Source organism: Notamacropus eugenii, chromosome 5 (genome assembly GCF_028372415.1).
Source record: "Notamacropus eugenii isolate mMacEug1 chromosome 5, mMacEug1.pri_v2, whole genome shotgun sequence".
Classification (NCBI taxonomy): Eukaryota; Metazoa; Chordata; class Mammalia; order Diprotodontia; family Macropodidae; genus Notamacropus; species Notamacropus eugenii.
In genome coordinates, this window is record NC_092876.1 from 3,341,106 (window position 1) to 3,364,302 (window position 23,197).

Here is a 23,197-nt window from a genome sequence, read left to right on the forward strand (position 1 = left end):
CACGTGCTAAAATTAAGAGATATTACTGACCCATTAAATATTATGGCAGATAGCAAATATGTAGTATATGTTAGTGTTTGAATTTATCATATGTAAACAACAATAACTTAATTTCTAAAGTTTTTCTTCCAGAGTGAATATAATCAGAAAAAGATAAACAAGCCTGTGAAACAACGATGTACATCCATTTAGTTGTGAGGTTCAAGTTAGAAACCTCTTTTGTTTAAGGCAACACAGCTATGCTAGTGAAGAGTTATAACTTGTGAGCTATTTTGTCTATGGTAGAAATATAAAGGAAAGTGAAGCAGTCTGAATAATGAGTTCAAGAGATTTGGAAAGATAAATAAAGCTTTGATGAAATATATGGAAGGCAGATAAGAAGGTTTGGGACAAATGGGGGCCATCCAAGCCCCTCCTATCCCCAGATAATTGCTGTGGATACCTTTGCATCAGTCTCAGAAGGTTTAAGTATGTTGAGAGAGTATGGAGAAGTATTTTCAGAAGACAGAAAAACGATGTAACTTGATTTGATAATTAATAACCCAATCAAATTTGGGATGGCCCTATCTAAAGGATACCAACTCATATTTAACCCCTTCTCATCATTTTTTTTTTTTGGCCTTTGTTTGCTTAACCTCCATGCCAAATTTGTCTCCTCCAGGTTTAGTGATCTTCACTTGCAGATGACCTTTCTGACTGTATATCACCCTCTATCTGAGACCATTACACCTCACCATCTGGACCACATTCCTGATATTGTCTAAAGAACTAACCCCTTTAATAGGATCTCTCAAGGCAGGAACAGCTCTACGTTCAATCTCAGCATGAAGCAGTTTCAGAATCTGAGACCTTTGTCCTTTACCCCAAAAGATTTTGGGTTCCATCTGTTTGGGGGGGGAATGATGGGGTGTTTGGGTGCATATACTTGGACCCCAATTCTAAAATCACATTTCTCTTTAAAAATCTCATTTCTTCCTAACCTCAAAATACTATCTCAGGCAGTTTCTCTTTCAAGGCACTACAGCTGCCCAGCAAATCAAAACTGTAATGTGGACTGTAACTGGACTATTTCAAGTAATGAATCAACATTCTGGGAGCCCCAGCACCCATATTTGCTATTCTCTTAAGCAACTTTCCTGTGAATTTGACTATACAAACATTAGCAAATATCTCCTGCTTTATAAAATCTATGCCTTTTACTCACTCATATTCTAAGATACCTGTTATACAGCAAGTCATATTGAATTGTTCTCAATGAAATATGCCAGAAACAAATTCTATACTATTGAACACTACTTCCTTAAACACTTTTTTAATGATGCAAAAAGAAAATGCCCAGACGTTGTTATGATTCGGAGACTTCCAATTATGAGAAACAGTGCTTAAAGATTTTATACCTCAAGATCATTGGGTGTCTAACATAGTATTGCATCCCAAATGTGATAGCAGCTTGTGCATTGGCACATTAATTCATTATGAAGTCAGGTCTGACACAGTGATGTGCACTTTTCGTGTTATTCCTTTTATCTCACATTCTTATTTTGCTTTGTCTCATACTAATGGACAATATGTAGACCTGAATAATGTTACTCACACATTAGCTGATTGCACAAATTGTCATCGTGGACTTGTGTGTGGAATGGTCATGAGACAGACGGAGCCCCATCTATTAAGCCATTCCTCCAATCTATGTGATCTTATCCTATATCCTATGTCCAATTTCTATATGTTATATGAAGCATTTGTTCAATCTACTGCCTCGTCTCTAACAATCAAAATGACTTGAATTCTGTAGGGCAAGTAGCAACATTTGCTGGTTGTATACAAAATGTGAATTTTCTCCATTGGCAGGGTGATGATTTCTACTTTTCCCCTGACATAGTGGATAATGTTATTCTGTCTTGGTTACCCAAAGTATTACCTCTACCCTATGTGTATTCATCTTTGGAACCTTTAATTTCTATTCTAAATTCTTCTGTCAAATTGCAACAACTATTAGAGGAAAACCAAAGAGCTCTTAATGAACATCGAATGCAAACTCATATAGTTGCTGGGAAGTTAATAGAGGCCTCTCATATCATTGATATGCCTTTTTATTTAGATTCCCTTCTGCACAGAAATAGTTTTCTATAATAGCTCACCCTATCTTAATTTTTACTACTGTGCTTATTATATTATGCATATGTAATTGTTAAATGTTTTTCCAAATGAAAAATACATACACTAAATTAACCCCTAAAGTTGTATAGCCTACACTATCAACATGTCAGAACCTAAGGCCGAACGAGTGGTAAATGGATTTAGAAGTTCTTCCCTATATCAGTGCAAGCCTTGCAAGTAGGCTGTTGTGTCGCCCAGGTGAACTCAAATCTTGAAGACCTGGTAAATCCCACACAAACATGGAACATCTGCTGCCTTGAAAACCTAGCCAGTTCTCTAAGGATGAATATCACGTGTGTATGTTTGTCTACCTTCTCAATGGACAACGTACACAATAGTTGGCAGTTAGCTTCTTTGTTGGCAGTCAGCCTTCTTTGTTTGGAAGAGTTTATTAGATCTCTGCTGTGAGACAACTTTGGAATCTCACCCATGGAGAGGATGCCCCTTGCTCCCAAACCAGACCCTGAAATCTGTACCCCAGGATTCCCCAGCTGAGAAAATTCCAGAGTTGGTGCCTCCCTGGATTGGTGATGTTTTTCTATTTCCTCATATCTATATTAGTATTGCTATAATTATATTACTATTAGGATTTGTTATTTGTTGCTACTATTGCTCTAAACTGTCTGTGCATTTGCCTTTTCTGTAAATCAATAAAATACCCAGCTTCTTCTTCTCAAGTGTGTCTTATTGTAAGTGTGACTCCAAACCATAAATTTACTTAATCATACAGATGGTGGAGTAGAAAGACACACATACTCTAGGTCTTCCCCCACAGCCCATAAAATACCTGCAAAAAATGACTCTCAACAAATTCTAGACCAGCAGAAGCCACAGAATAGCAGAGTGAAAGAGATTTCCAGCCAAAAGTAACCTGGAAGGCTGACAGGAAATGTTTATCACACAGGACATGGAGCAAGGCAGAGTCCAGTCCTACCTACACAGCACCAGGAGGAACAGGACTGGAACAGGCCTCTGGGGCAGAATTCCCAGCAGCAGTGGAGGATCTCAGATCCCTCAACCCACCAACACCAAAGAAAGCTTCAAAGTCAGTGAGAGGGCTTTCCCAACTGGGCGAGAGGGGAGCAGGGTCCCCGTGCTAGCATCGGCCCCAGGTGGCAACGGTGGTAGCAGTGGCAGCAGCCATGGTAGCAGCAGCTGCAGAGTCCATTTGTGAAGAATTTCACCTAAAGCCCTCGGGGGAATTGAGCAGCTGACCTAAACCTCAGCCCTGAGCATGGTCCTAGGGTGAGGAGGAGCACTAGGACCCTCCTCTTGAGGAAGGATTCAGAAATCAAGTAACTGGTTGGGAAAATGCCTAAAAAGGGGGGGGGGGGGAATAAGACCATAGAAGGTTACTTTCTTGGTCAACAGGTATTTCCTTCCATCCTTCTGGATGAGGAAGAATAAAGCATACTGTCCGAGGAAGTCAAGGTTTCTGCATCTAGTACCTCCAAAGTAAATATGCAATGGTCTCAGGCCATGGAAGAGCTTGAAAAGTGAGTCAACAGCCTGCTAAAGGAGACCCAAAAATATGCTGAAGAAAATAACACCTTTAAAGATAGGCTAAGTCAATTGGAAAAAGAGTTCCAAAAAGTCAATGAGGAGAAGAAGGTTTTAAAAACCTAAATTAGCCAAATGGAAAAGGAGGTTCAAAAGCTCACTGAAGAAAATAGTTCTTTAAAAATTAGAATGGAAAAGATGGAGGCTAATGACTTTATGAGAAACCAAGAAATTACAAAACAAAACCAAAAGAATGAAAAAATAGAAGATAATGTGAAATATCTCATTGGAAAAACAACTGACCTGGGAAATAGATCCAGGAGAGACAATTTTAAAATTATGGGGCTACCTGAAAGCCATGATCAGAAAAAGAACCTAGATATCATCTTTCATGAAATTAACAAGGAATATTGCCCTGATATTCTAGAACCAAAATGCAAAATAAATATTGAAAGAACCCACCAATCACCTCCTGAAAGAGACCCAAAAAGAGAAACTCCTAGGAATATTGTAGCCAAATTTCAGAGCTCCCAGGTCAAGGAGAAAATATTGCAAGAAGCTAGAAAGAAACAATTCAAGTATTGTGGAAATACAATTAGGATAACACGGGATCTGGCAGCTTCTACATTAAGGGATCAAAGGGCTTGGAATACAATATTCCAGAAGTCAAAGGAACTGGGATTAAAACTGAGAATCACTTACCCAACAAAAGTGAGTATAATACTTCAGGGGAAAAAGTAGTCATTCAATGATATAGAGGACTTTCAAGCATTCTTGAGGAAAAGACCAGAGCTGAAGAGAAAATTTGACCTTGAAGCATGAAAAGGTAAACAGAAAAGAGAAATTATGAAGGACTTTCTAAAGCTGAACTGTTTACATTCTTACATGAAAAGATAACATTTGTAACTCTTGAGACTTTTCTCAGTATTTGGGTATACACACACACATACACACACACACACACATAGACAGAGAGCACAGGTTGAGTTGAATCAGAAGGGATGATATCTATAACAAACAAAATTAAGGGGTGAGAGAGGAATATATTGGGAGGAAAAGGGAGAAATGGAATGGGGCAAATTATGACTCGTAAAAGAGATAAGAAAAACTTTTTTCAATGGAGGAGAAAAGGGTGGAGGTGAGAGGGGGAAAATGAAGCTTACTCTTCACATATGGCTTAAGGAGGGAATAACACACTCACTCAATTTGGTATGAAAATCTATCTTACACTACAGGAAAGTAGGGGAGAAGGGGATAAGTAGGGTAAGGGGAATGATAGAAGAGAGGGCAAATGGGAGGAGGGAGTAATTAGAAGTTAACACTTTGGGGAAGGGACAAGGTCAAATGAGAGAATAGAATAAATGGGGGACAGGGTAGGATGGAGGGAAATATAGTTAGTCTTATACAACATGACTATTATGGAAGTCTTTTGCTAAACAACACATACGTGTCTGTATATAGATAGATGTATAGATATAGATATAGATATAGATATATGACCTGCATTGAATTGCTTGCCTTCTAAGTGGGGATGGGTGGGGAGGGAGGAAGGGAGAGAAATTGGAATTCAAAGTATTGGAAAGAAATGTTGAGAATTGTTATTGCACATAACTGTGAAATAAGAAATACAGGTAATGAGGTATAAAAATCTATCTTGCCCTACAAAAAAAGAGAAAAGATGGGGATAAAGGAAGGGTGGGGTGTGATAGAAGGGAGGGCACATTGAGGGAAAGGGTAATCAGAATGCAAGGTGTTATGGGGTGGAGGGAGGGGAGAGATGGGGAGAAAAATTGGAACTCAAAATTCTGTGGAAATGAATGTTGAAATCTAAAAATAAATAAATAAAACTAAAAAGAAAAAAGAAAAATAATTGGAGATTAAACAAGCTAATATTAAAGAATAAGTGGGTTAAAAACTAAATCGTAGAAATTTCATTAAAGTGAATTGCAACAAGGAGATAACATATCACAACAAAAGCAGTGAGCAGAGGAAAATATATCTTAAAATGCTTGCATTAACAAAACAGAGAAAGAGCACACCAGTAAATTGGTGAGCATTTTTTTAAAAAAGTATTAGAAAAAGATCAAACTAAAAATCCCTAATTAAACACTAAATTAGAAATCCCAAAATTTAAAGGTGAGATTAATAAAGTCAGTGTAAAAAAACCTCATTGAATTATTGAATAAAAGTAGCAGTTCATTTTTATAATAAAAACCAAATAAAATAAACAATTTGTTAATTTAAAAAAACAAAGAAGAAAAACAAATCTCTTGTATTAAAAATGAAAAGGGTGGACATACCACGAACAAAAATGAAATTAAAGTATTTATAAAGAATTATTTTGCCCAAACATATGCTAATGTATTGGGTCATTTAAGTGAAATGGAAGAATGTTTACAAAAATATAAATCACCTGAATTAACAGAAGAGGAAATGAAATATCTCAATAGATCTGTTTCAGAAAGTGAAATTTTCCATGAACAGGCCGTAATGAGATTTCCAAGAAAAATGCACCAGGATTAGATGCATTTAAAGTGAATTCTATCAAACAATTAAAGTCAAAAAATTCCAATACTAAATAGACAATATGGAATAGTAGGCAAAGAAGGGCTCCTACCAAACTCTTTTCATGAAACAAGTATGACACTGATACTTAAGCCAGGAAGAGTAAAAACAGAGAAGGAAAATTATACACCAATTTCATTAATGAATATGGATGCAAAAATCCTAAATAAAATACTAGCTAAAAGATTACAAGAATATATTAGAAAGATTATACATGTTGATGAAGTGAAATTTACACCAGGAATGCAGGGATGGTTTAATACAAAAAAAAAAACAATTAACATAGCTGATTGTATTAATGATAAAAAAATTTTTTTAAACCATATGATTATATTAATGGATGAAGAAGAAAAACTTTGATAAAATACAACACCCATTTCTATTAAAAATACTCGACAGTATTGGTATAAATGGATTTTTTCCTTAAATTGGTAAAAAGCATTTATATATAACCATCAGCAAACATTATTTTTAATGGGCATAAGTTAGAAGCCTTACCAGTAAGATCAGGTGTGAAACAAGGACACCTACTGAAACCCATATTATCCAATATTGTACTGGAAATCCTAGCAAAAAGAGAAGAAATAGAAGGAATCAGAATAAGAAATAAGGTACTACCACTACCTGGTTTTGCATACAGTAGGATGATATATGTGGAAGATCTCAAGAACTCAACTGAAATGTTATTGGAAATATTTAATAATTTTAGTAAGGGAGCAGGTTATAAAGCAAATCCACAGAAGTCATGAACCTTCCAATATATCACAAATAAAACTGTTCAATAAGTGATAATTTTAAAAACTCCATTTAAAATAACTGTAGATTCATATCAACAATAAACCCAACATAAACCACATGATTATCTCAATAGATGCAGAAAAGCTATTGACAAAATACAACATCCATTCCTATTAAAAACTCTGGAGAGCATAGGAATAAAGGGAACTTTCCATAAAATAATAAAGAGTATCCACCTAAAACCTTCAGCAGGCATTATATGCAATGGACATAAGCTAGATGCATTTCCAATAAGATCAGGGGTGAAACAAGAATGTCCATTGTCACCACTATTATTCAATATGGTACTAGAAATGCTAGCTGTAGCAATTAGACAAGATAAAGGAATTGAAGAAATAAGAACAGGCAAAAAAGAAATTAAGTTATCACTCTTTGCAGATGATATGAAGATATACTTAGAGAATCCCAGAAATTCAAGTAAAAAACTACTTGAAATAATAAACAACTTTGGCAAAGTTTCAGGTTACAAAATAAACATGCACAAATCTTCTGCATTTCTATATATTACTAACAAAGCCCAATAGCAAGAGATAGAAAGAGAAATCCCATTTAAAGGTAGGGTAGACTCTATAAAATATCTGAGAGTCTATCTGCCAAAACAAATCCAGGGACTATATGAAAACAATTATAAGACGCTTTTTGCACAAATAAAGTCAGATCTAAGTAAGTGGAAAAACATCAATTGCTCATGGGTAGGCCAAGCCAAAATAATAAAAATTACAATTCTACCTAAATTAATTTTCTTATTTAGTGCCATACCAATCAAACTATCAGATAACTATTTTCTAGAGCTAGAAAAAAATGGCTATTCAATGAAATAGAGGCCTTTCAAGCCTTCTTGGAGAAAAAACCAGAACTCAATAGAAAACTTGATGTTCAAATACAGGAATCAAGGGAAGCATGAAAAGGTAAACAGGAAAAAAAAATCCTAAGGGACTTATCAAAGCTGAACTGATTATTTTCCTACATGGAAAGATGATATTTGTAACTCATAAGACCTTTTTTGTTATTAGAGTAGTTGGAGGAAATGTGTTGGGGGGGAGGGAGAGGGAGAGAGACAGAGACGGAGAGAGACAGAGACAGCGAGAGACAGAGAGAGAGAGAGAGAGAGGTAGGGCACACAGGGTGAGTTGAATATGAGAAGGGACGAAATCTAAAAATAAAATTAAAGGGTGACAGAGGAACATATTGGGAGAAATAGAGTTAGGGTAAATTATCACACATAAAAAGGCAAATCAAGTTTTTGCAATGGAGGGGTAGAAGGGGGAGGTAAGAGGGAATGAGAGAACCTTACTCTCATTGGTTTTGGCTTAAGGAGGAAATAACATACACACACAAGTCTATATTTTACCTTACAGGAAAGTAAGGGGAAGCAGAAAAGAGACAGGGATGATAGAAGGAGGACAGAAGGGGAGAGGAGGTAGTTGGAAGCAAGCAATTTTGAAAAAGGACAGGGTCAAAGGAGAGTAGTATAAATGGGGATGGATAGGATGGAGGGAAATAAAGTTAGTCTTTCAAAACATGACTAGTTTTTAAAATAATTAATTTCTTTATTTTTCAGTTTTTAACATTCACTTCCACAAGAATTTGGACTCAAAATTTTCTCCCCATTCTCTCCCCCCCTCCACCCCAGAACAGCATGCACCGCATCCACCCCTTCTTCCAGTATGTCCTCCTTTCTATGTTCCAGCTTTCTTCCATCCCCCTTCCCCTCTATTTTCCTGTAGGGCAAAATAGATTTCAATACTCCATTGCCCGTATAGCTTAATTTTCAGTTACATGCTAAAACAATTTTTAAACATTCACTCTTAAACGTTCATATTCTTCCCCTACCTTCCTACCCTCCCTTATTGAATAAACAAACAAGTCAACATAAGTCATACATGTATAATAATGCAAGGCACTTCCATAACAGTTATGTTGCAAAAGACTAACCACATTTCCCTCTGTCCCATCCTACCCTTCATTTATTCCTTTCTCTCCCTTGACCTGTCCTCCCACAATAGTATTTGCTTCTGATTATCCCTTTCTCCAATTTGCTGTCTCTTCTATTATCTTCCCTGTCTTATCACCTTCCCCCTTGGTTTCCTGCAGGATAAAATAGATTTCCATATGCCATTGAGTAAGTATTATTCCCTCCTTAAGTCAAATCCCATAAGAGTTAGGCTCAATTATTTCCTTTCATCTTCCCCCTCTTCCCCTCTATTTTAAAAGCTCTTTCTTCCTTTTTTTTATGTGAGATGATTTCCTACATTCTACCTCTCCCTTTCTCTTACTCCCAGTATATTTCATTCAACAGTAAATTTTATTTGTCTTTTAGGTATTCTTCCTTCATATTCAGCTCACCCTGTGCCCTGTCCGTATATATATATATAGTCATGTACATATACATAATTGCACATATATAATATACATATACCTATCTACCCATACACACCTGTGTGTATGTATGTATGTGTATATACGTGTGTGTGTGTACATATATATATATGTGTGTGTGTGTGTATATATATATTACCTCTAACTACCTTAATAAAGAAAAAGGACTCATGAGTTACAAATAACATCTTTCCATGTAGGAATGTAAACACCTGAACTTTAATGAGTTCCTTAAGGCTTATCTTTCCTGTTTACATTTCATGTTTCTCTCTTAATTCTTGTATTTGAAGGTCAAATTTTCTTTTCAGTTCTGGTCTTTTCAGCAAGAATGCTAGGAAGTCCTCTATTTCATTTAAATTCCATTTTTTCCCCAGAAGTATTATACTCAGTTTTGCTGGGTAGGTGATTCTTGGTTTTAATCCTCTCTCCTTTGACCTTGAAATATCATATTCCAAGCCCTTTGATCCCTTAGTGTAGAAGCTGCAAAATCCTGTGTTATCCTGATTGTATTTCCACAAAGCTCCAATTGTTTCTTTCTAGGTGCCTGTCATATTTTCTCCTTGACCAGAGAACTCTGGAATTTGACTACAATCTTCCTAGGAGTTCTCCTTTTGGGATCTCTTTCAGGAGGTGATTGGTGAATTCTTTCCATTTCTATTTTACCTATGGTTCTAGAACATCAGGGCAGTTTTCCTTGATAATTTCTAGGAATATGATATCTAGGCTTTTTTTCTGATCATGGCTTTCTGGTAGAGCAATAATTTTTAAATTATCTCTCCTGAATCTATTTTCCAGGTCAGTTGTTTTTCCAATGAGATTCACATTGTGAAATTTTTTAATTCTTTTGGTTTTGTTTTGTAATCTCTTGGTTTCTCATAAAGTCAGTAGCTTCCATCTACTCCATTCTAATCTTTAAAGAGTTATTTTCTTTTGTGTGCTTTTGAACATCCTTTTCCATGTGACCAATTCTGCTTTTTAAAGAATTATTCTCCTCATTGGCTTTTTGGACCTCTTTTGTCATTTAGGTTAGTCTATTTTTAAAGGTGTTATTTTCTTCAGAATTTTTTGGGTCTCCTTTAGCAAGCTGTTGACTCACTTTTCACGATTTTCTTGCATCACTCTCATTTCTCTTCCAATTTTTGCCTCCACCTCTCTTCCTTGCTTTTCAAAAATCCTTTCTGAGCTCTCACATGGCCTGAGACCAATGCATATTTTTTTTTGGAGGTTTTATATGCAGAAGACTTGACTTTTATATCTTCCCCTGATGGTATGCTTTGTTCCTCCTCATCTGAATGGATAGAAGAAATTCATATAGCCTTATTTTTCCTCTTTTTGTGGCCTTTTCCCAGCCAGTTACTTGACTTTTGAGTCCTCTGTCAAGTGGAGGGTATATTCTAGGGACCTGTAAGTTCTTAGTTCCTACAAGATGGCACAATCAAGGGAGAGGAGTTTACTCCTCTCCTGGCCTGCACCCTGGACTGAGAGCAATCACAAGCACTCTCTTTTCTGCCCAAGATCTCTGAGTAGGATTCCCTCTCCACAGTCACCACCAGCTCCACCACACCAGCACTCCTCCTCACTCCAGGATTGACACTCGGAACTGTGACTCAGATCAGTCACTCAATTCCCTCAGGGTCTTTAGCCCCAGGGCTCCAAAAGTGGAAGCTGCTGCTGCAGTGGCTGCTGCCACCTTGGGTCCAGGAGTGGGGCCAGACCCTACTCCCTTCTTACCCTGGTGGACGAGCTTTCCTACTGACCTTTGAAACTGTCTTTGGCGTTCATGGGTTGAGAAATCTGGGAACTACAGCTGCTACTCATGTTCTGTGCCCTGAAGCCTGCCCTAGTCCTGTTCATGTTGGGTGGCCCAGGCCAGGCTGAGCTCCACTATAAGCCTGGTGTGATAGAACTTTCCTGTTCACCTTCCAGGCTGTCTTGTGCTGGAAATCTCTTTCACTCTGTCATTTTCTGGCTTCTGCTGCTCTAGAATATTTTTAGAGTCATTTTGTACAGGTATTTTGTGGGTTATGGGGGGAGAGCTTCCACAGGTATCTCCTACTACTCTGCCATCTTGACTCTGCCCTCACAACATGACTGTTATGGAAGTGTTTTGCCTAACTACACATATATAACCTATATTGAATTGCTGGCCTTCTCGATGAAGGTGGGTTGGGAGGGAAGAAGGGAGAGTATTTGGAACTCAAGGTTTTAATAACAAATGTTAAAAATTGTTTTTACATGCAACTGGGAAGTAATATGTACAGGCAATGGGGTATAGAAATCTATCATGCCCTATTAGAAAGTGAGGGTGAGGCGGATAAGAGATAGAGTGATAGAGGCAGACTGGGGGAAGAGATAATCAGAATGCAAGCATCTTGGGGGGAGGGGAAAGACTGGAAGAAAATTGGAAATTTTAAATCTTGTGGAAATGAATGTTAACTAAAATAAAGAAATTGGTACAAATGAAAAAAAAAGAAGTCATTCAAACAGTAAAAGAGTAATTACCTTATACAAATAAGGTGTTAAAGGGAGAATTGATATAGAGGAATTCGATGGAAGCGCTGTTAGTTCGGGAAACCTAATTTCATTGGGAATGAATTTAAGAGGGGAAGGTACATATACATCTAGAAGAGTGTAAAAGTCTTCTAAATGTAGAAAGAAATAAAACTGTATGGGAAAATGGAGGGGAGAGAGGATAAAGGAGGGATCTTTAGAGGGGACAGTGAGGGAGTAGGTTAAAAAGACAGATATAAAAGGGTGGTTACATTTAGTGGAATGGGAGGATAAGGGAGGGAATTTTAGAGGGGATGGGGACAGAATACATCAAAGGGGTTTATAAAAGGGTGTTTGGATGTGGGGAATGGGAGGATAAAGAAAGAATTGATAGAGTGGGGTTAGGTTAAGTAATTGGACAGCAAGGTAGAAGTAAAGCAGAGGAGTTAGGAGAGACAGGAAATATAGAGATATACTAAAAGATAGAATCTCTCAAAAAGTATACATATATGTATGTATATATGTGTGTGTACATGTATGTATATACCAATATCTCTATGGAAATGTACGCATGCTCTATTGTAGACTTGGGGTGGTGGGTAGTGGGGAGAAGGAGGGTGAAAAACAAAGAAAAAAGTGGACAACAGAGTACTAAAGAAAACCTACAAGGAAGCAAAGTAAAGAGGTACAGATTTCAAAATAATTCACAGGATTTCATATCTAGGCTTTCTTGAAAGGAAAAGTTATTGGGGATACTCTCAATACTCCTCTATATTCTGCTGTGCACATGACATTTTTTTCTCTCTTTTACATTTAAATTTGATATTTAAGTTTATAATGTTTCTTTTTCTTTTCTTTTCTATTTGAAATTTTATTATTTGTCTAAAAAAGATGCCAAAAAATAAAATGAAAAAAAGAATTCTAATAACATTTTCATATGTAAGTAAATTTGAAAACTTTTTGAAGTCCTCCTCTTCTTCTGGGTTTGGGCCTTGAGGGTCCCTGTCACCCAAGGAACATTTGTGGTGGTTTTATTTCTTGTCTGCCTTTTCTTTCAGACTTCTTTCTGACCATGGACTTGAGAGTAGGGCCAGGGTGTGTCCACATTCTGGAGAGAATGTCCAGAATGTTCTTAGCTGCTTTCTTGGGGTCCCAAGTTTGGAGTTTCTTCAGGATCCCTGGCAAAGCTCATGCCTGTGACCTGCAGTCTTCCAGTACTCCCTCAATAGCCTGATTCCCTCTTCTCTTCCCCATCATTGATCTGAAAATTCCTGCCCTGTGTTTGGGTTTGAGTAGTACATCTTTGGATCTCCCTCATGTTGGGTTTCAGTAGGATATTGATGGCCCAGTCAGTATAAGGCAGCTGGAGAATTGGTCCAGATTGACAGAACTACAGGGTCCTTTTTTGTATGAGATTCCTTCCCTGGTTATTTTTCCACTGGCCTTACCCTGGGTCAGGAGCTGGTTCTGAAACCCCACTCTGCTCCTGGGATGAGAACCACATAGCTACTGCTTTCTTTGAATGTTTTCCTTGCTTAATTCCCAATCTAGGGCCCAGCACTTGCCCTCACCCTGGAACTGTCATATCTAGGGGCAAATCCTTTCAGTCTGCCCTGGGTGTCTAACCCAGAACTGGGCAATAAGTCATAGGGCTGCCAGGTACCACCTGTTCCTGCAGACTGCCCAAGTTTATGCTGGCTCTGGGCCCCCTTATTGGCCAACTGAACAGTCTCTCCCCTATCTGGAATGCTCAACAATGCCCTTTCTGCCTAGACCCCTCCCCCTGAGTCCACAGACATCTCTCTCTGTCCCTCTACACTGACCTGGTTGGCAACAAGGCTTTACTGTGGTTTCTGGGATTTCCCCCTCAGGATTCAGGCTGGGCCTTCATGTTCTCCATCTCTTTCCAGGAGGTGTGGGATTACTGAGCTCATGACTCTCCTTCTTCTTCATCTTCCTTCACAGATGATTTAACTGGTGACTTTTCTAGTCAGGTCCAGTGTCTGTTTTGAGTTCTGTGTAGGTGGAACCTGGGAGTCTAAACCTGGTTTCTACCAAACGATTTTCTAGGTTTCTCTGCTGTGCTTGTTAAAAAGGGGCATCCTTCCCCTGCTTATTGTTGAGTTTATCAACCTCTGGTTGCTTCATTCAGTTGTTCTGTTTTTTCTCATCTAGCGTCTTTCCCTTCATCTCTTATCACCTGATGCAGAGACAAATGAGTAGAACCTCATGAATCATACCCAGTGTATATGGTACAAACCTAATGACTAAAACAGTGTAAATGGGAAGACCAAACAAGTGGCCCTCTGAGTCACTGTCCAGAACAGAGACTGCCTCTGAGATCAGGGAAGGAAAAGTGCCTCCCCCTTCACCAAGAGGCCAGGAGCCTCGCTCCCAGGTAGAAGGTTATCTCTCCCAGCCAATGTGCCCATTCGCTTGGATTGCCTATCTGTTATTTTTCTTTATTGTAAGAGACGATTCAGTCTGGAGGGAGAGATAATTTGTCTCCTCTCTAGTGTAAAAAGAAAATGCATCAATAAAACCTGAAAAGGAAGGAAGATGAGAAGGCCTGACTTAGAGCGCAAACATCGCATCAGATAATTTAGAATTGACAGTACTCCCAATAAATTTAATTGATGTGGGAAAGCAACCAATATTTATTTTTTGTTTTGACCATGAGGCAAAGCTTATTTGAGAAAAGCCCTGTAAAGTAATCGCTGTGGGAAGGCTTTAGGCTTGAACCTCTGCTTTTGGTTTTTGATTTTTTTTTCACATTTTAAATCAGTGTTATTTCAACATCATCACTCATTTCTTTTTTCCCATTTAAGAGCATTTTTTCCCAATTATGTAAAGATAGTTTTCAACATTCCCTTTTATAAGATTTTGAGTTCCAAATTTTTCTCCCTCCCTCATCCCCAAGATGGCAAGCTATCTGATATAGGCTGTATATGTACAATCATGTTAAACATATTTCCACATTAATCATTTTGTGAAAAAGAAATAAAAACAAAAGGGAAAAACTACAAGAAGGAAAAAAGTGAAAATTGCATGTTTCTATCTGTATTCAGAGATTTTTCTCTGGGTGTGGATCCCATTTTCCATCATGAGCTTTTGGAATTGTCTTAGAACACTGCAGTACTCAGAAGAGCTGAGTCTAAATGAGGTCGATGACTTCACAGTGTTACTGTTACAGTGTACAATGTGCTCCTGGTTCTGCTCGCTTGACTCAGCAACAGTTCATGTATATCTTTCCAGGTTTTTCTGAAATCTGCCTTCTTGTCATTTCTTTTTTTTAAAAAACTTGATATCAGCAAAAAAATTTTATTTTAAATTTTTTAATATTTTTACATTTCAAATTATTTATTTTTAGTTTTCAACATGCACTTCCACAAGATTTTGAGGTCCATATTTTCTCCCCATATCTCTTGTTTTCTGATTGGCCCTTCCCCAGTCTGCCCTCCCTTCCATCTCTCCCTCCACCTTCTCTTATTCCCTTCCCCTTCTATTTTCTTGTTGGGCAAGATAGGTTTCTAAAACCCATTGCCTTTGTATCTCACTTGCCAGTTGCAGGTCAAAGAAGTTTTTGATATTTGTTTTTTAAAACTGAGTCCCAAATCCTCTCCCTTCCTCCATTCCCAATCCCTCCTTGAGAGGGCAAACAGCGTTGGTTATACATGTGTAGTTATGCAAAATTCTTGTATAACAGTCATGTTGTGAAAGGCTAACCATATTTCCCTTCACCATATCCTGCCCCCATTTATTTTATGCTCTCCTTTGACCCAGTCCCTCCTGAGAAGTGTTTGCTTCTGATTACCTCCTCCCCAATCTGCCCTCCCTTCTACCACCCCCTCTCATCCCCTTCCCCCCTACTTTCCTGTAGGGTAAGATAGATTTTCAGACTCCATTAAGTGTGTATGTTTTTCCCTCTTTCAGTCAAATCTGATGACAGTAAGGTTCACTCATTCCCTATCACCTCCCCTCTTCCATTCCTTTGTAAAAGCATTTTCTTGCTCTTTTATGTGCTGCTTATCATTGCTTACAGCACAGTAGCATTCCTTTACATTCATGTCCTACAAGTTGTTCAGCCATTCCCCATGATCCTCATCCGAGGTCAGTGCACTCCATCCACAGACCTTACCAGCATCAGCCAAGGTGGAGAGAAACCTTATACATGGAATCACTGTGGAAAGGCTTTCACATGGAGCTCCAGTCTTGCTGAAGTGAATCAGAGAATCCACAAGAGAAATTTTACAAATGTCATGAATATAGAAGATCTTTTAATTGCTACTGTAAGTTTGTTAAAATGAGAGATTCCACCCTGGAAAGAAACTTTAGGAATAAAAGTGATGTCATAAAATCTTGAAACACCAGTCATCACTCATTCCACATGAAAGAATTCATGCTAGACCCTCATTGTTGTCATTCACTTTAATTATTAACTATTTCTATGATTTCTTCATGGAGGTGTTTATTCCTTAGAATTAGGTGAATGTTTCCAATCAATTTTTAGTCTATTTTTTCACTACCCTTTATTAAATTTATTTTTTATCACATTATGTTCTGAAGGGGCTGCATTTTACATTTCTGCTTCTCTGTATTTGATTGTGAGGCTTTTATGCTCTAATACCTGGGCAAGTTTTGTGTAAAGGTCAGGTACTGCTGAGAGAAAAGTATATTTCTTTCTATTCTCATTCAGTTTTCTCCAAAGGTCTAGCACTCTAACTCTTCTAAAATTTATTTACCTCCATAACTTCTTTCCTATTTACTTTTAATTAGATTTATCTAGTTCTGAGAGTGGAAGGTTGATGTCCCCCACTAGTGTAATTTTGTTGTCTATTTCTTCTTGTAACTCATTCCAGCTGTGCTTTCAAACCTTAGATGTTTGTGAAACTTTTTAGCACTTCATTGTTTGTGGCACCTTTTAGCAAAATACAGTTTCTTTCCATATCTCTTTTAATTAGATCTATTTTGGCTGTTGTTTTGTCTGAAATCATCCTTGTTACCCCTGCTTTCTTTGCTTCAGGTGAAGTGTAATAAATTCTACTCCAGCCCTTTACCTTCACAGTGTGTGTATCTCTGCTTCAAGTGTGTTCCTTCTGAATGGTTTATTGTAGGATTCTGGTTTTTAATTCATTCCAATACCTACTTCCATTTATGGATGAGCTCATTCCATATTTATTTACAATTATAACTGTATTTCCCCCCACCTTGGTTCCCCTATTTGTACTTCTCTCTCTATCCCTTTCGCCTTTTACCCTGTCTCTCCTCCCCAGTGTTTTGCTTCTGAGGGATGTCTCCCGCAGTCTGTCCTTCCTTCTATCAATTCCCTTACCCCCATCCCTGTCCCATTTTTCTTCACTACAGGATGAGATAAACTTCTTTAGTCAAGTGAGCATGTATGTTGTTTCATCTTTCAGCCGAGTTTCATCGGAGCAAAGCTAAAGCCCTCACTTCCATCTCCCCCATCTTCTTCTTCACTGTAATAACTCTTCTCTCCCTCTTTTATGTGAGATAATTCAGGCCTTTCAACCTCTCCCTGCTCTCTTCTTGGAATATAATTCTCTTTCTCACCCCTTAATTTTCTTTTTTTGAATACCATCCCTTCACAGTCCACACATACTGTCAATGTATACTCCTTCTAATTGCCTTAATGGTCATAAATGTCCTAAGAGTTTCAGGTGTCATCTTCCCATGTAGGAATATGAACAATTTGACCTCATTGAATCTCTTCTGTTTTCTCTTTCTTCTTTATGTTTTGGTGCTTCTCTTGGGTCTTGTATTTGAAGGTCAGCTTTTCATTCAGCCCTGGTCTTTTTGTTAGAAATGTTTGATTGTCCTCTATTTATTGAATGTCCATTTTTCCCTGAAGGTTTATACTCAGTGTTTCTGGGTAAGTGATGCTTGACCTTCATCCTAGCTCCTTGTCTTACTGAATATGATTCCACACTCTCTGATGTTTCAATGTAAAAATTACTCATTTCTGTGTTAGCCTGACTGTGGCTCCATGACCTTTAGTGGCTTCTGTCTGGCTTCTTAAACTCTTTTCTCCTTGACCTGGGAGCTCTGAGATTTGGCTGTAATGTTCCTGGGAGTTTTCCTTTTGAGATCATTTCCAGAAGGTGATTGGTGGATTCTTCCAATGTCTACTTTACCGTCTGGCTCTGAGATATCAGGGCTGTTTTCCTTGATAATTTCTTTGTCCAGAAAAGACCAAATAGGCTCATGGAGGGTCAGACACGACTGAACAACATAACATCCATATAGAATGTCTTGTACAGTGTGCTGTAAGATGATGGTCTAATCCTAAAGTCCTTAGCTGTTATCAGTAATGCAATTATGAAAGAAAATCCCAAAGGTCTGATGAGGAAGCCCACTCCCCACCTCCACAGAAAGAACTTACATTGTTTGCATACAGCCTGAAGCAGCTATTTTCACTTTCTTTCTTTTATTTTTTTTCTTTTTTCCTCCAATTTTCCTGGACAAAAGGAGTAATGAGGAAATGTTTTACATGATTGCATATGTAACCTATGTCTTATTACTGTAGGGAGGGGGAGTGAGGAAAGGAGGGATAGAATTTGGACATGAAAACTTCAAAATAAATTTAAAAATTTTTACTACATAATTGGGGAAAAATAAAGGATATTTTTTTAAGAATGCAAAAAGGAAATAAAAGTTCTCCCCCATTTTGCACTGCATCATCCATTGGTTACAGTAGTTCAAGAAATTTTGAGTACTCAGAAGAAGTTCCTTTATCTTGGCAGTGTACCTTCTAGCATGTACACAGAGCTGAAGAGGTTGGGAAAAGAATAACCTTTAAATCAGTGTTTAATTACTTTAATTTATTTTTAGTTTCATTATAGGATTAAGCTCCCTTCTTGGGCAAAAGCTGCCTCACAGCTATGGCAGACTAACATGGATATGCTCCTACATCTAGGTTACCTATAGATTTATGAATACACAGACTGATAAGACTGTCATTTAGTAGTAGATAATTTATGGTAAAACATATTTCTTTGTTGGACTAACATAGTCATGGGATTCTAAGGCTTTTCAAAAGCTAAATTCCCCTTTCTGATGGCTGGAAAAAGGGAGGTGATGGAAACCTAAGTTTCTCTTTCCAGTCTTAGTGAATTAGCTCCTTTGCACTTTTTCTTCACCTGGAGGTTGAGTCTACTTTGAGTAGTATAGTGTTATAAGACTGAGTTTCCCTTTCTGGAGGATGGGGTGTGACTGCTCACTGCAAACCACAAGCTCCTCTTTTCTCCTCTTTATTCAAGCTTTAAAGATCCTTAAAAATAATACTTTTGGTTGCAAAACTCATCAGCTGCAGAGCAACAACCTCTGGGGTAGTCTCAATTTGACAGACAGGCTGATAGACTCAGGTTGAATCTGGGTGGTGAAAACCCAGGAGAATTCAGTAACTAATGAACACACTTGTCCAATTTCTTTATTTTCAAAACTTGTTTCCTAAGATGGTTGGAATTTTTTTCTTCCTCTTCTTGTATAAAAACAAACTGTAAGTCACACATTTGTCACCCTTACTGAGTAATTAGTTGACCTCTCTAAAAGGTAGCCTGTCAAATGTTAGAATTAAATCATTATCCACTACCAAATTTTGTTCCTCAGAATGTTTTCTATTTCAGATAACTCATGTTAACAGCTGAAAGTCTCAGATTCCTCAGTTCAGTCCAGATTGTAATTCCTCTGTCTTATGAATGCATTTCATGCCTTATCCAGAAAAGACTTTTTGTCAGCTTCTCAGGAAATAAACCAGATCTTCTACAATCCTGCATAAATCCCCCAAATCCCCAGAATACTCTTTCCTTACCAGCTTCTCACACATTCCTCACACAGTTTGCTTTATAACATATCACTTCTCTCAGTTCTGAGAAGGCAGAAATTTCACATTTTCTCTCTTTCTCTTCCACAGATCCTCTGACCTCACAGATAAAAGACATACTTTGTCTTAGATTCTATGGGGAGGCACATTCCACAATAAGACCTTTCTCAACTTTATTCCATCTGGTGACATCAAACCCTCTTCACAATATTCCATTGGGCTTTTAATGACTATGGTTTCAAGTGCTGACTTGGACACTCAGCAGCAATAGTGTTCCATTACATTCATATACCGTTATTTATACCTCTTAATTTCTTGGTGGTACAAGCTATACAATAGATCTATCCTCCTATGAAGAAGGGACACCAAGACCAAATTTTCTGACTCCAGACTGGTTCCATGATCTTCTCCCCACCTCTTCTCAATGCTCCCAAAATCAATGCTATGGAAACCTTGCTTGAGGAATTCTGGGAACCAACCTGTGACGTTGCTTGCAGGCCTCTGCCACTGGCAGAAATACCCAACTGGTCCAGAATCAGAATCTAACTGAGGTTTGTTGAGTTCCCCAGCAGGAAAATGTCACCAGCACAGGAAAAGACGCCCTGAAGGAACAGGAACAAGGTTTTTATAGCTTTCAGAGAGTGAGGAGCAGGGGAGGGGCCAGGGCTAAAGCTGACTCAGCAAGGTCCCTTTTGCTGGAGCTCAAGGCTGACCTGGCACATCCTATTCTGGGTTAATTGCATGACAAGCATTGGCTTGTAATGTAAGCCAGTGTAATTGGAATTGGCTCACAGACATCAGGGCTGTTTTCCTTGATAATTTCTTGGACACAAAAATACCAAATGTGATCACAGAGGGTCAAGCATGACTGAAATAACTGAACAACAACATAGCATCCATATAGAACGTCTTGTAGGGTCCAGTGTAAGATGCTGGGCTAATCCTCACTTCCTTCTTGATTGTTTTTCCATTTTCTCTGCAGTTTTTTGAAACCAAATAATTTTTACCCAAAGTAGTTTGTTTTCCACTTTACCAAGCATTGAGTTACTGAGTTCTAGTGATTCCCTTGTTTAATCTGTTCCATGAAATCACTCCTCTGTTTTATTTTACCAGTACAACATGGTTTTGAGGTTTAGAAGTGCTGTTCCTCTGTCCTCACTGCTTTTCATCTTGCCCCTTGATATTGTAGGTCTCTTGTTTAAACAAATGAATTTTATTTTCTTCAGCCCTCTCAGATAATTTTCTTTTAATTTTTCTTGACGTTTTCAGTCATGTCCAACTCTTTGTGACCCCATCTGGGGTTTTCTTGGCAAAGCTATTGGAGTGGGTTTCTTCTTTCTCTAACTCATTTTACAGATGAGGAAACTGAGGCAGAGGTAAATGACCTGCCCAGGAACACACAACTATTAAGGGTATGAGGCCAAATTTGAACTTAGATTTTCCTGACTCCTGACTCCTGTCCCTGTCTATCCTCTGTGCCCCCTAGCAGCCTCTAAAATTTTATTGGTACAATATTAAAAGGATATATATGACTGTGAAGTCTCTATTTAGGTTTAAATCTTTTGTGGTCCCTGAACGAATTTCCATTCTTATTTTCTTATGAAATGAAAGTCACCATTCATATGTGGAACCATTGGTTACAGCAGACAGGTTACAGAAATTATGAATCCAGTGGGTAAGTTCATTTACCTTGACAGTATACTTTCCAGAATGTACACACAGCTGATGAGGTTGTGAAAAGAAAGAACCTTTAAATCAGTTAGTATCTAATTTCTTTGGTTTATTTTTAGTTTCATTGTAATATTAAGCTTCATTCTTTGGGAAAAGCTCGCCCTCACAGCTAAGCCAGACTACCATCAATATTCTCTTAAATCTGGGTTACATACAGATATGGTGAATACAGAGATTGACAAGACTTAGCTGGATCCCGAGTACATGGAGAGGAGGAAGGTGAGTGACACCTGGAGAACCAGTGTCAGGAGAGAAATCGCTCTGCTCTGAGTTCTTGTGGTGGGTCAGTGCTGCAAGATAGAGATTTCCCACAGCACAGAAATGAGGAGGTGAAGCCCAGGCTTTAGTATTGAGCTCAAACATGGGGTCCTGCCTTAGAAAAAAATCTGTGGATTCTGATGGGGCTTGTTTGAGGCAGATCTGCATCAGAGGGACAGAGAAATCATTACAACAGTTACCCATAAAAGCTGGCTCCATCGTGAATCCCTTGCTGACCTAAGGTGACCAATCCCTCAAGGTGCTGCTACCTTGACATAGGAGAAGGCTCTTAAACATTCTCTTTGTCCCTCCCTTTGCCTCCTTGATCAGGGTGAAAGGCTGAGTAAAGAATTTACAAAGTCCTTTCTACTTTTCTCAGAAAGTAAACTCTTATTCATTTTAAAGCCAAATATACCCAAATAAATATGTAAGTTTTTTAACATTGTATCCGAACTTTACAACTTAATTCCTAATTTCACAGCATGCTGATGAAAAGAAGAACTTCTGTCCATCATTTATAAAAAGTTTGGTCCAAAGAAAGAAACAGATTCAGTTTCCCCCGTTAACACGATTTGTCCTAAGAACAGACAGAATGGGGATCCCCCATCTATACCCCTCCCCAAACCAATTTGAGTCCCCCTTCATCTGAGAAAAGCCTAAAACCTGGAATGGCCAATCAGGAGACAGACTTTTTGGCCCACTCTTAGCTTAGCCTTCCACAATGCCTTGTGTGTTCTGTCCTAACAGACATGCATTCCTTTGTTCTCAGGGAACCCCTCAATGCCCCTTCCTGAGTCAGCAACTACAGTAAGGCACATGAAGCTGCCTGGAAGAATTTTCCTATTTATGAATGCCAAGCTCAAGGTACCTTGAACTGGACACTGTCTTGAATAATGAGGTTTTTTCTTGCTAAGTTATGGACACATGTTAAGCTATGTACAGTCATGTTAATGACATAAGAAACACAGACTCCCCGGGATTAATCATTTCAATGGTCACTTTCACACTTCTCCTATCTTATTATATTTACAACCTATTCAGTTAAGAAATTCCTTTCCCATGTCATGGTTAACACGTATGGAGACTGTACTTTTGGCTGACACAGGCATCCTGAGCCAGCAAGGGAGGGAGGGGGGAGAGGAAATTACTCTGAAGCCATAAAATCCCGTTTGTCTGTCCTTCCTGGGCTCATTCACAATGCACCCCCATGCATATCTCTGTATGTCCCACGCATGTCTCAGTAATGGCTAACGTGTTTACTTATTCTCATTAAACCAGAGTCAGGCATGGTGGAGTCAGAAAAGAAGAAATAAAAATATTAGGGTTCAGCAGGTTAGAGCACACGTACAGCCTGATTCTGTTTGCTCCTTGTTCAGACCTTCCGTGAGGGGTGTCAGCCATTACTGAGTGTGTTCTAAGAACGAGAAACAAAACTAGGCATTGAGTCTGTTTATTTCCCTGGAAGCTGCTGGATCA